The sequence below is a fragment of the Staurois parvus genome, unplaced genomic scaffold, assembly GCF_062004578.1.
Source record: "Staurois parvus isolate SC_StPar_1 unplaced genomic scaffold, SC_StPar_1.0 ptg000155l, whole genome shotgun sequence".
NCBI lineage: Eukaryota > Metazoa > Chordata > Amphibia > Anura > Ranidae > Staurois > Staurois parvus.
Genome location: NW_028317951.1, coordinates 31,569,030 through 31,584,216, shown reverse-complemented (window position 1 = coordinate 31,584,216; position 15,187 = coordinate 31,569,030). Strand labels below are relative to the sequence as shown.

Here is a 15,187-nt window from a genome sequence, read left to right as displayed (position 1 = left end):
ATAGAAGAAATGGACATATGAAATTATGGAGTCATTTTCTTTAACAAAATGTAATCTAAATTTTTTGCTCATCAAAGTAGCCACATTAAGCAGATACACACATTCTACAATGGAAAGTTGTTCCAAACACTGCAGAAGTTCACACAAATGTGTTGCATGCATAGGTTGCTTTGCTTTCACCCTTCTGTCCAGTTCATCCAGTTCATCCCAAAACCAGCTCGACAGGGTTTAAGTCTGGAGACTCTGCTGGCATTCCATGATTTGAAGCCTACCTTCTTGTTCTTTTCTTGTAAGATAGTTCTGACACAGCCTGGAGGTATGTTTTGGGTCATTATCTTGCCATATGATGAACCCCTTGACCATTCAGGCATAGTCCAGAAGGTATAGCACAGTGCTGGAAAATGCTGTGGTAGTAGTTTTTGTTCAGGGTGCCACTCACTTTGTGCAAATCACCAACTCTGGATATAGCAAAAGAGCCCCAGATCATCTTGCTTCCTCCTCCATGTTTGACAGTTCATGTCACACACCAAGGAACAATCCTTTCACCTACTCAACAGTGTACAAAAACTCTTTGTGATGAACCGAAAATCTCACATTTTGATTCATCAGTCCATAAGACTAGTCTTCATTAGTCCACTGGTGGTCCTTCGTATCCCAGGCAAGCCTCTTTTAGTTATTTTCCTGTCAAACCTGCAGCTCAAAGTTCTCTCTTCAAAGTTAAATCTAAGACTTGCTTGTGATAGACTTTAAGCTGTGCTTGAAACCATTGTCCTGTGAGCTGTCTGTCACGCAAGCTGTTTATTCTCAGAAACCTGTCTTCTGATTTTGTTGTGGCTTTGGATCCACCAGACCTCCTCTTGTCAGAGTTTCCTCCAGTTTCCAAGTGCCTTTTGATGGTGTAGGAAACTGTACTCACTGACACCTTGGCTTTCTTTGCTAAATGTCTTCCTTTGCTAAAGCGGAGGTTCAGTCAAAATTAAAAAAAAAAAGTCAGCAGCTACAAAAAGTAATAGTAGAAGAACACAAAACAATGGGACTTTAAATACTCCTCCAATAGTCAAATATACACATAACACACTTGTTAAAAAGTTTTTACATCACGTCATTCCAATAATTTAAAAAATATAATTCTCATTAAAAACATTTAGTAGGACGTTGATTCTACCGCTTGTCTCCCACATGCAATAATGGAAGGACTGTAGCACTGAAATCCTTATAGAGATCTTATACTGTAGGTCGACATGTTTTGCGGGGTTGCCTGTTTCCTCAGGAGTTTACATCTCAGAGATACAGATATAATAGTCATTTACGCGGTCCAAATTCAATAGCGCTTAGAGATAAACATTCTATTCATAAGTCAATGGAAAAGCCTTAGCCTGCTCTGTCTTGCCGGCCCATGGGAAGGCCACCACCAGGGAGATAGGATCAACTTGAAAGGAAGTCAATTGTTGGATGCACACTGCGCAAAAAAATTAAAGGAACACTTTTTAATCAGAGTATAGCATCAAGTCAATTAAACTCCTGAGAGTTATTGATCTGGTCAGTTAAGTAGCAGAAGAGGTTGTTAATCAATTTAAGCTGCTTTGATGTTAATGAAATTAACAACAGGTGCACTAGATGGGCAACAATGAGATGACCCCCAAAACAGGAATGGTTTTACAGGTGGAGGCCACTTTTTTTTTCTCTACTCATCTTTTTTAACTGGTTTTCTCTAGTTTTGTATTTGGCTATGGTCAGTGTCACTACTGGTAGCATGAGGTGATACCTGGACCCTACAGAGGTTGCACAGACAGTCCAAGTCCTCCAGGATGGCACATCAATACATGCCATTGCCAGAAGGTTTGCTGTGTCTCCCAGCACAGTCTCAAGAGCATGGAGGAGATTCCAGGAGACAGGCAAGTACTCTATGAGAGCTGGACAGGGCTGCAGAAGGTCCTTAACCCATCAGCAGGACTGGTATGTGCTCTTTTGTGCAAGAAGGAACAGGATGAGCACTGCCAGAGCCCTGCAAAATGACCTTCATCAGGCTGCTGGTGTGAATGTCTCTGACCAATCAGAAACAGACTTCATGAGGGTAGCCTGAGGGCCCGACATCCTCTAGTGGGCCCTGTGCTCACTGCCCAGCACCATAGAGGTTCAGCACTTGGGCTCCTCCTGGTGCACGACAATGCCCGGCCTCATGTGGTAAAAGTATGTAGGCAGTTCCTGGAGGATGAAGGAATTGATACCATTGAATGACCCCATGCTTGCCTGACCTAAATCCAATAGAACACCTCAGGGGTATCATGTTTTTGTCATCAGACACCACCAGTTTGCACCTCAGACTGTTCAGGAGCTTAATGATTCCCTGGTCTAGATCTGGGAGGAAATACCCCAGGACACTATCCATTGTCTCATTAGGAGCATGTCCTGACATTGTTAGGCATGCATACAAGCACATGGGGCTCATACAAACTACAGAGTACCATTTTGAGTTGCAGCAATAAAATTTCAGAAAATTGGACTAGCGTGCTGCATCATTTTTTCTCTTTGATTTTCAGGGTGTCTTTGGATTCAATGCTCTGTAGGTTGATACTTTCATTTCCATCAAACAATGGGGCATCCAGCATGATATTTTTCCCCATTGAGATCTGATGTGTTTTCATAGTGTTCCTTTAATTTTTTTGAGAAGTGTATAGTATGTAAGCATATACATATATACACTATATTGCCAAAAGTATTGTGACGCCTGCCTTTACACGCACATGGACTTTAATGGCATCCCAGTCTTAGTTAGTAGGGTTCAATAGGCTCACCCTTTGCAGCTATAACAGCTTCAACTCTTCTGGGAAGGCTGTTCACAAGGTTTAGGAGTGTGTCTATGGGAATGTTTGACCATTCTTCCAGAAGCACATTTGTGAGGTCAGGCACTGATGTTAGACAAGAAGGCCTGGCTCGTAGTCTGTGCTCTATTATATCCCAAAGGTGTTCTATCAGGTTGAGATCAGGACTCTGTGTAGGCCAGTCAAGTTACTCCACCCCAAACTCACTCATCCATGTCTTTATGGACCTTGCTTTGTGCACTGGTGCACAGTCATGTTGGAACAGGAAGGGGCATCCCCAAGCTGTTCCCACAAAGTTGGGAGCATGAAATTGTCCAAAATGTCTTGGTATGCATTAAGAGTTCCCTTCATTGGAACTAAGGGGCCAAGCCCAACCCCTAAAATACAACGCTTGGTACAATGCAGTCAGGTAAGTACAGTTCCCCTGGCAACCGCCAAACCCAGACACGTCCATTGGATTGCCAGACAGAAAAGCATGAGTCGTCACTTCAGAGAGCATGTCTCCACTGCCCTAATGTCCAGTGGTGGCATGCTTTACACCACTGCATCTGACGCTTTGCATTGCACTTGGTGATATAAGCCTTGGATGCAGCTGCTTTGCCATGGAAACCCATTCCATGAAGCTCTCTACAAACTGTTGTGCTAATCTGAAGGCCACACAAAGTTTGGAGGTCTTTAACTATTGACTCTGTAGACAGTCATTTCTCCGCATTGTGCGCTTCAGCATGCGCTGACCCTGCTCTGTCATTTTACATGGACTATCACTTTGTGGCTGAGTTGCTCGTTTCCAGTTGCTTCCACTATGTTATAATACCACTGTTGACTGTGGAATATTTCGTAGCAAGTAAAATTTCATGGCAGGACTTATTGCACAGGTGGCAACCTATCACGGTACCACGCTTGAATTCACTGAGCTCCTGAGAGTGACTCATACTTTCACAAATGTTTGTAGAAGCAGTCTGCATGCCTAGGTGCTTGATTTTATACACCTGTAGCCATGAAGGTGATTGGAACAGTTGAATCCAACACTGTATAGATGTACTGTGTTTGCTGATCAAAACTGGCAAAATTTTTCACAAAAAAATATGAAGTGAAAGTTACTGTATATTCTAATACATGTGCTTTTAAAGTGTTACTAAACCCACAACAGTAAAATCAGTCTGTATATGCAGTGAAGCATGCTTGTTATACTCACTGTAAAACCTAAGGGGTTAATCCTCCGCATTGTGTAAAAAGGCAGTTTGATGCAGACTATTCTGATCCTCCCCTTCCTTTGCTGTCCCCAATGCATTTGCCATAGTTAGAGTAGCAGTATTGCTAGAGAGTTTTTTTTTTTGGGGGGGGGAGGGTGCAGGTAATTGGCACATGGCCAATCAGCACTGTTCAGATAGAGGGTCAGGGGTTATGTAGCTTCATAGGACAGTCAGAGGAGAATTAAAACTCCTCCTACAAGATTAACCAGTGCTCGGCCAGACACTGATAGAAGTCACAAGACTGCTATACACACACTGGCCACTTTTGGATCCCCTTTTGCCTTCAGGACTGCCTTAATTTTTTGTGGCATTCAACAAGGTGTTGGAAACATTCCTCAGAGATGTTTGTCTATTGACATGAGTCACTGTTGCCTTTCTATCATCTCGAACCACTCTTGCCATTCTTCTCTGACCTCTGACATCAACAAGGCATTTTCATCCACGCAATTGCTGCTCACCTGATATTTTCTCTTTTTTGGACCATCCTCTGTAAACCCTAGAGATGGTTGTGCATGAAAATCCCAGTAGATTGGCAGTTTTGAAATACTCTGACCAGCCTGTCTGGCACCAACAACCACGCCACGTTCATAGTCACTTAAATCCCCTTTCTTCCCCATTCTGATGCTTGGTATGAACTTCAGCAAGTCATTTTCACCACATCTAGATGCCTAAATGCATTGAGTTGCTACCATGTGATTGGCTGATTAGCAATTTGTGTTATCAAGCAATTGAACAGGTGTACCTAATAAAGTGGCCGGTCAGTATATATGCTGATGAGAAAAGGTATTTAGCAGTTTATATTTACTAAAATAATTGTATTTCCATGTTCTGTGTACTGTGGAAGACTGGATATAGTGAATGCAGCGTCAAGAGTTTAGTAGCACTTTAGCAAAAAATATATACACGTCCAAATTGAAAATATATTTATATTCTAAAAAAAAAACACAACAAAAAGTAAGCAGTACAATTAAACATTGCCTATAGCAGTGGTCGGCAAGCCGCGGCTCTTTATATGCTTTAATGCGGCTCTTGTGTGCCGGGCGCCCGCTCCCCTCCCTCCTCTCGGGCGGCAGGGACTCTGCAGCGTGATCCAAAAAAAAAACAGCCAGGGCAGCGCGCTCAAATGCAATGATTGGCCAGTCTCGCTGCCACTCACATCCTGATAGCCAGTGATTGGCTGTGAGGATGTGTGTAGGCGGGGCAGCATGACGAACGTGAGAGGAGCTAGGCTCCTCTCACAGTCCGCCCTGAAGACCGGAACGGCGCGGGAACACGGCGAAAGGAACGTGCGGAGCAAAGGTAAGTGAATTGACACAGGGGGGACTTGGCTTACTACTTGCTACTTACTTACTACTACTATATGAGGGATGAATTAATATGGGGGATGAGTTACTATAGGGGGGATGAATTACTATGGGGGATGAATTACTATATGGGGGATGAATTACTATATGGGGGATGAATTAATATGGGGGATGAATTACTATATGGGGGATGAATTACTATGGGGGATGAATTACTATGGGGGATGAATTACTATATGGGGGATGAATTACTATGGGGGATGAATTACTATGGGGGATGAATTACTATATGGGGGATGAATTACAATGGGGGATGAATTACTATATGGGGGATTAATTACTATATGGGCGATGAATTACTATGGGGGATGAATTACTATGGGGGATGAATTACTATATGGGAGATGATACTATGGGGAATGAATTACTATATGGGGGATGAATTACTATGGGGGATGAATTACTATATGGGGGATGAATTACTATGGGGGATGAATTACTATATGGGGATGAATTACTATGGGGGATGAATTACTATATGGGGAATGAATTACTATATGGGGGATGAATTACTATGGGGGATGAATTACTATATGGGGGATGAATTACTATGGGGGATGAATTACCATATGGGGGATGAATTACTATGGGGGATGAATTACTATAAAAACTTATTGAAACTAAAAACAGTGTACCATCTATGTATTTTCAGTTTTAAAAATGTGGCTCTCAAAATAAATTTCAATTGTGGTTTTGGCGAGATTTGGCTCAGTTGAAAAAAAAGGTTGCCCACCACTGGCCTATAGTATAGCGTTCTACGTTTTCAAAGCAGTAGGACTGCTTCATCGTACTGAACAGGAAAGCTGTTACTGCAGCTTTTCATAATAGCAGACTTTACTATTTCTTGCTGTGGAAGCTGTTCAAACATCTCAATCAGCACAATATTTGCTGCCGGACAGGTCATGGCTATTTTTTGCAAAGCTGCTCATTTAGCTGAGGAAATACACATTCTCGGCTTCCTATTCATCTCTCACTTGTTCTCAATCATCATTATGATGTAGCAATTTGGCAGTTATTGTCCTGCAGATATATTTGTCACAAGGACGTTATATAGATGGTATGTGTAAAGTATGTGAGGAAAGGTCCACTTGTTGGCATTTTATAAGACCCTGTAGGCTTGCTCTAAGAGTTGCCTGGCACATTTCCTTTATTATTGCAAAAGAGTGACATGGTGCAGAATTCTCCATTTAGAAACACTTTTTCAGACCACAGTCATTTGTTGTTCTTTCTAAGTTAGGCAATTGTTCTATGATAATTTCCTCTTGAAGCACACTGTGTATATTTTCAAATATGCACGGCCGTCTCTTCTTCAGTCCTTCTGCTAAGGTTCAAATGTTCTCTTAATCTGAATCTGTTACCCAGATAGGAATTAAACTTTGTTGTCTAGGTGAAGTTTGGGGGATAGGAGCTGTAGAATTTAGGCTGGCCTTATTTTGTTCTAATTTCAGGTGGTTGACTGATAAACCAGCCAAAATTAATTTAGTTGGTGGCTCTGTCAGCCCCCTCCCTTCCAACATCCTTCAAATGAAAAATCCACATAGCCGAGCAGAAAATTGTCAGTTTAACAGGAGATGTATCCAATCAGATGTTTGGGTATTCTGACAGCCACCAGCTGTATCAGGATACAATAGTCACAGTGGAAGTTTACTCCATCTGCACTGTATAGCATGAATGAGAGAATCTGTATGAGAGCAGGGTGAGTCCTAGTGATTTTTTTTTGTAGTAAAACAGTACAATTCTGTACAAGATTTCTGAAGACCCACCTTCTGAAAAATGTATTTATTCTGAATAAGTACTGTATGTGCAGCACTCAACATTTGATTTTTATTTTCAAACTGATATGGCTGTAAGTTGTTTTTTAACTAGGTAGGTGATCATGGGATATACATGTTAGAAGTGAATAGAGACAGAAACTTAGAAAATGGGAACTGTTATTGTGTACATCTTTGGTTGGTTTCTTAGACATATAGTGCAGTCATAAAGTATTCTGACCCCCTTCACTGTTTTAACTTGATGCAGCCTGATACTACAGTTGTTTAAATTAATTTTTTCTCAATGATCTAGAATAAGTACCCCATAATTACAAAATGAAAACAGAATTTAAAAAATGTCTGTGAATTTATTAAAAATGAAAAACTGAAGTAACACATGTACTTAAAGCGGAGCTCCACCCAAAAGGGGAAGTTCCGCTTTAAGGACTGCTCCCCCTTAAGGATTGGCACCTTTGGGGGTGGGGGGGGATCAGGTACCCAAATTTGACAGGTACCCGCTCCCACTTCCGGTCCATTCGCCTAGGCAATCGAAAGTGGAAGGTGTCCTCCCTGTAGTCTTTTGGGAGACGTGACAGGTCCCAGAAGACTACAGGACCATTCATGAAGCACAGTGCTACTTGCGCATGCGCAGTGGGTACCCGGCTGTGAAGCCACAAGCTATCACAGCTGGGTGCCCACAATGAAGATACCGACCTCCTAGAATACAGGATGGCAGGTAAAACGGGCTGTGGGGGACACACCGACGGACAGGTAAGTGGCTGTTTTTTAAGTCAGCAGCTACAGTTTTTGTAGCTGCTGACTATTTTTTGACAGGGTGAGTGGAACTCCACTTTAAGTCTTCAGACCTCTTGCTCAGTACCTTGTTGAAGCACCTGTGGCAGCAATTACAGCCTCTCAAGTTCAGTTAGGTTGAATGGGGACCGTCGGTGGACAGCCATTTTCAGGACCCTCCAGAGATGTTTAATAGGGTTCAAGTCTAGGACATTCACAGAGCTGTCCCTAAGCCACTCCTGTGTTGTCTTGGCTGTGTGCTTAGGATCGTTGTCATGTTGGAAGATGAACCTTCGGCCTTGCCTGAGGTCCTGATCACTGTGGAACAGCATTTCATTGAGGATACAGTATCTCTGTAATTTTCTCCATTCAGCTTTCTCACAACCCTGACCAGTCAACCAGTCCCTGCTGCAGAAAAGCACCCCCACAGCATGATGCTGCCACTACCATGCTTCACTATTGATATAGCATTGGGGAGGTGATGAGCGGTGCCTGGTTTCCTCTAGATATAAAGTTTAGAATTGAGGCCAGACACTTCAGTATTGGTTTCATCAGACTAGAGAATCTTGTTCCTCTTGGTCTGAGAGTCCTTCAGTTGCTATTTGCAAATTCCAATTGGGCTTTCATGGGTTTTGCACTGAAGAGAGAATTCCGTCTAGCCACTCTGCCGTAAAGCCCAGAACAGTAGAGGGCTGCAGTGATGGTTGTCCTTCAGGAACTTTGTCCCTTGTCCATACAGGATCTCTGGAGCTCAGTCAGAGTGACCATCAAGTTCTTGGTCACCTCAAGGCTTTTGCTCTGATACAATATACATTGTCAACTGTGAGGCCTATTATAGAGAGGTGTGTGCCTTTCCAAATCGTGTCCAATCAATTTAATTTACCACAAGTGGAATCCAATCAAGGTGTAGAAGCACCTCAGTAACTACCAAGAGAAGTTGGAGGCACCTGAGATAAAATTCAAGTTTTGTTGGAAAGGGTTGGAATACTTATGCCATATGATATTTAAAAATTTTCCTTTTTTCATACATTTGCAAGCATTTCTAAAATTCTGTTTTCACTTTGCCATTATGAGGAACTGAGTGTAGATTAAAGGATAAGTTCACCTTTGGATAAAAAGTAATAAATGCACATTTTTTGGCAGGTAAAAAAAATGTGCATTTATTATTTTTTTCTGCAGGAACCTGTAAAGTATTGTACCAGCGATCAGTAGATCGCTAATCCCATGATGGTCTCCTGCGGATCTGTCAGTATATCTGCTTACTCGTATGGGATGTACAAGCAAGCAGATACTAAAAGGAAGATTCAATGAACAACCACAGCGCTCCACAGCACCGTGATAGTTCATTGAGTACTACAAGTCGACAGCCAATAAGGCTGTCCAGACTTGTATTTTCTCATTCACAGAGGAGTGACACGGCTGGGTGGAGCCCCGCATGGCCACGTCTTTTAAAGTTTGACAGCTAGCGGGGGAGAGAACATTTATTTATTAATTTCAGGTACTTATATAGCTCCGTCAATTACGTAGCGCTTTACATATCTTTTGTACATTTACATCAATTCCTGACCCTCAAGGGGCGTACAATCTAAGGTCCCTAACTCACATTCATACAGTAGGGACAATTTAGACAGGAGCCAATTCACCTAACAGCATGTCTTTGGAGTGTGGAAGGAAACTGCAGTACCCGGAGGAAACCCCTGCAGGCACAGGGAGAACATGCAAACTCCAGGCAGGTGGTGCTGTGGTTTGGATTTGAACCGACAACCCCAGTACTGCCAGGCGGAAGTGCTAACCATTTAGCCACTGTGCTGCCCCATCCCCCGTTAGCTATCAAAGCGGGGGATCAGCGAGGAGCAGGGGCCGATGCTTTCATAACATGTTACACCCTGAATATGGGTGTTACATGTTATGAAAAGTGGACTTATCCTTTAATGAGGAAAAACAACTGTAGTATAAGGCTGCAATATAACAAAACTGAAAAGTGAAGGGGGTCTGAATACTTTATTAATGCACAGTAATTAGCATCTATGTAACTCCTAAGGCTAGGTTCACACCTTTTTGACTTTCACTGCGATTATGTACTGCTACTTGGATGCAATTTTTGATAAAGTTTCTATATTCTATGGGACCAAAACTGCTGTACTGAGTCACGTTGATGTGAACAGACACCATTGAAAACAATGTGCTTTCCATTGTCATGTAATTTTGTGTGGCTCATCTCACATCTAAGTCTCATCTAAAAGTGCACTAGTGTGAACCAGGCCTAAAATGTAGATCTATATGTGTCCTCCCTATAGGGGAATTTAGCAGGTGTTTATGTTGCTGCATAAATGAGTTCTATCTAATAGAAGGGTTCTCCATGGCACACCATTACTGTAATAAAATCTGAAGTATGTAAAATGTCCTTTGCTTACTGTTCCAAAGACTACTTTGAAATTTACCCATCATAAGCAGAGGTGGTTGCATTAATTTTCTACCTTAATTTCTACCTGATAATTCTGAGATTAACAAATTTCCTGTCCTAGGGTGGCTACGTTCATTCACTCCACTGTGTCTATGGAAGGAACCATAGTGTCCTCCAGGCTGAACTGTAAACATGTCTACATCAGTTTATCTTTATTACATATTGGGTGGTGGAATTAGTAGTTTACATAAAGAAGATAACATTGTTTCTGCTTTCAGTTCAGCTCACAGGAAATGGCTAGAACATTTCTGGCAAAATGGACAGGTATTTTCTGTACTTGGTGAAATTGTTTTTTCCCTGAAAAACTAAGGTTCAGTTCACACTGCGACTTGGGATCTGACTTGTGAGACCCCAAGTCGCATGACATGTGAAATCCCATGTTAGCCACTTGCCGCCCAGCCACCGCATATAAATGGTGGCAGGGCGGCGCTCATAGGCAAAAGCACGTTTTAAAACGGCTGCCTTCAAAACAGGTAGGGGGCGCGCGCCCGCCCTACCTGTCCCGCAGGTGTCAGCAGTGGGTGTCAGCCGATGGGTCACGGCCGGTTTTTACCGGCCGTTTTCCCGCGATTGCCGGTGATCGCTAACACAGAGCAAAGCTGCATTGTTTACACACAGCTCTGTTCTGTGTCAGTTCTCCCGACAGCTTGTGAGAAGCTGCAGAGTTTCTCTCCTTCGATCAGCTCCCCTCTCCCTCCCCCCGTCCAGTACACACCCCCGCCCCCTAGTAAAACACTCCCCTTACACTGCAAATTCTAAAAATGTTAACCCCTTCCTCCCCAGTGACATTAGTACAGTTTCAGTGTTTTTTTTTTCACTGATCACTGTATTGGTGTCACTGGGGATGTCAGTGACCCCAAGTCAGTTCCCCCCCAGTGTAAAAATGTCCGCCGCTGTCCCGCAGTCCTGCCATAAGTCGCTGGTCGCCGCCATATGTCGCTGATTGCCGCCAAAAGTCGGCGCCATTATTAGTATAAATCAAAATTAAAAATTCCAGTATCTTTCCCGCCATTTGTAAACGCTATAACTTTCACGTAAACCAATTAATTTACACGTATTGGGATTTGTTTTTAGCAAAGACGTGTCGCAGAATGCATTTTGGCAGAAATTTATGACTAAATTTGATTTTTGCATTTTTTTTTACTGGAAATGTTTTATAGCAAAAGTCCAAAATATTGTTTTTTTTTTCCTCAAAATTGTCAGCCTTTTTTTTTATAGCGCAAAAAATAAAAACCGCACAGGCGATCAAATACCACCGAAAGAAAGCTCAATTTGTGGGGAAAAAAAGGATGTAAATTTCATTTATGTACCATATTGCATGACCGCGCAATTGTCCGTTAAACTAGCGCAGCGCTGTATAGCAGAAAAATGGCATAAATTGCAATATTTATACCATAGTTTGTAGACGCTATAACTTCCACACAAAGCAATCAATATACACTTATTGGAATTTTTTTACCAAAAACATGGAGCAGAATACATTTTGGCCTAAATTTATAACCAACTTTGAGTTTACTATATATTTTTTATAGCTGAAAGTAAAAAATATTGTTTTTCTTCAAAAATTTGGCCTTTTTTTGTTTATAGCGTGAAAAATAAAAAGCGCACAGGTGATCAAATTACACCAAAAGAAAGCTCTATTTGTGTGAAAAAAAGGACGTAAATTTTGTTTGTGTGCAGCATTGCATGACCGCGCAATTATCAGTTGAATTAGTGCAGCGCCGAGTAGCAAAAAGAGGCCTGGTCATTAAGGGGGGTAAATCCTCAGGTGCTCAAGTGGTTAGTCAATGAGAGCTGTCTTAATTAGCACTACTGAAGTCACTCCGACTTTAGAAAGTTTCCTGTACTACTTCAAGGCAAAATAGTACTCAAGTCGCCAGGAAGTCACCTGGGAAAGTCGCACTGTAAGATGCCCAATGTTCAGATAGCAGTAGTGTGAAGCAAGACTAAAACTAATGCATTCTTTACTTATTGTAAAAAAAGGAATACAGGAAGTAAAAAGGAATTTTAGCTCCTCCTTAGTTTTAGCCCCATTTAGTAATTGCATTTTCAAAATAATAATATAGAAGATTTAATAGTTTATGACTGAGGAGTGTTAAATAGTGATATTGTATTTCAAATCAAAAGAAATAAAATTTGAAAGTAAAAGAAATAAAGATTACATTTGAATGTCGAACTTCTAGAAAAGTGCTGTCATGTTGGAATGGTTCCATAGTAATGTAGATAATGGTAAGCAATGCTAAGCAAAATGGTAGTGTGACAAGAACACCCCTACCTGGAAAAAGAAGGTTACTAGGTGATCCACGCGGAGTAATATGAATTCAAAAATATTCCAAACAATACTTTATTTGATCACATAGATCATAAGGAGGTTAAACATGAGCACGGTGTACATATGAAAAAAGTAAATAAAATCATGTTAAAAAGCACTAGGCGTCTTCAGTTTCGGGTCATCTTAGCAAATAGAGTACCATAAGGCAGAGTTATATAGTGGTGATATAGTTATCCTGGGTTTCCATGGGTTTTCGTCTTGTATTCAAATGAACCATGTATTCAGCAAATGTGTTCCCAATATATGTCAGGTATCTCCTGGTTTGAAAAAGCTGGAACACAGAAGTACATAGTATATATATAGAAGTATGAAAACCAAAAAACCAAAACACATCCAAAGTTCACCAAACCTCCCTCTGCAGTAGTCAATGGATACTACTATTACCTTCTCAATAGTGAGATTAACAGGCCAACTTCTCAAATGTAGGGACTTCCTGGATAGCCACCCCAAGTGAAACAAGGTCCACAGTACCAAATGATTCTGAGGATATATATAGAAAAATAGTGATACATATAAAAATCATGGGCATCAGGTCACCCTGAAAACAAGACACACATAGAGTGGGTATATTACCATAAATGAAGAATAAGTATTGTGCTAATATTGATCTCCTCTCTATTATTAATCCTTTTTTTGAAGATGATCTGACTGTTAACATTTAGGCTCCTTCCTTCTATATCCAGCAACCATTTTAAATTTAAATTTAAATTTAATACATGTGTTTTAATTCACTTTGGATTATTCCAATGTAGTGATACTCTTTCAACACAAGATGGCGAGGTGGAGACTTTTTGGTATGCAATTAGAGCACCATATAAGGCGAAGTATTGAAGTCCCCTCCCAGTTCTGACGAAGTCTGCGGTGATTGGCAGACGAAACGCGTCAACGTATTGACGTCACTACGCTCGGCGTCTTCACTGGGTGCGGCGCCCACGAGGCGGGAAGGAACGGCGGTGTCACAGCTCTCTGTTAGGAAGGCCCTTGACCCTCTGAAAACTACCATAAGGCTACTATTGCAGCGGTTCGCAAACGGCAATCTTTCAGGGAAATTTATCTTCCACCGGTGGCAAGTTATTTTAGCTTACGGCTGTTGAGATCTATAGAGCATTTATGGTATTTAAAGGGCATGCTATATGGGCCTAATTTACCCTGTATATTCGGGGAATTTTTTGTAAATCCTCTTTTGAGGACGATCTACATATATATATATATACGCTATCCTATTCAGGTGTTGTGCTGTGACATAAGCCATATCCTCATGAAACCGCAATAACCCTCTCATTTTGAGTAATTTTTGGAAACCCTTTATTGGGTATAAATACTCAGGCCTGTATAGCCTGTTACATGCTATACACATAGTATATGGAGCAATAATCTTCTCATTTTGAGTAATTTTTGGAAACCCTTTATTGGGTATAAAAACTCAGGCCTGCATGGCCTGTCATATGCTATATACACAGTTTATGTGTTTGGAATCCATGTATTGTGACTACCTGGCTCCCCACCCCCACATGTATCTTGGAAAAGCATCAAGGACCTGATCCTATTTCAAGTCGACAGAAGTCTTCTTGATCTTCATTTATGGTAATATACCCACTCTATGTGTGTCTTGTTTTCAGGGTGACCTGATGCCCATGATTTTTATATGTATCACTATTTTTCTATATATATCCTCAGAATCATTTGGTACTGTGGACCTTGTTTCACTTGGGGTAGCTATCCAGGAAGTCCCTACATTTGAGAAGTTGGCCTGTTAATCTCACTATTGAGAAGGTAATAGTAGTATCCATTGACTACTGCAGAGGGAGGTTTGGTGAACTTTGGATGTGTTTTGGTTTTTTGGTTTTCATACTTCTATATATATACTATGTACTTCTGTGTTCCAGCTTTTTCATACCAGGAGATACCTGACATATATTGGGAACACATTTGCTGAATACATGGTTCATTTGAATACAAGACGAAAACCCATGGAAACCCAGGATAACTATATCACCACTATATAACTCTGCCTTATGGTACTCTATTTGCTAAGATGACCCGAAACTGAAGACGCCTAGTGCTTTTTAACATGATTTTATTTACTTTTTTCATATGTACACCGTGCTCATGTTTAACCTCCTTATGATCTATGTGATCAAATAAAGTATTGTTTGGAATATTTTTGAATTCATATTACTCCGCGTGGATCACCTAGTAACCTTCTTTTTCCAGGTAGGGGTGTTCTTGTCACACTACCATTTTGCTTAGTATGTACCTTTTGGGTTTATGGATCCACACTTATACAAGTGAGTCGGAGATAAGTCAATGACACCAGCTATACGTGTCATTCTGGGTGGCCAGTTTGTGTTTTATTGTTGTGAATGGTAAGCAATGGCAGAGGTACTAGCATTCACAAAGGTTCAGTGT

The 15,187-nt window shown here is 41.3% G+C and overlaps 1 long non-coding RNA gene across 1 annotated transcript; it reads left to right on the top strand.

The window, feature by feature from the left end:
* Positions 1–14,493: 14,493 nt before the first annotated feature.
* Positions 14,494–14,939, top strand: LOC149463394 (uncharacterized). The gene is made up of 2 exons (XR_016312495.1): positions 14,494–14,551; positions 14,665–14,939. It is a non-coding gene; the product is annotated as an uncharacterized LOC149463394 (long non-coding RNA).
* Positions 14,940–15,187: the final 248 nt, after the last annotated feature.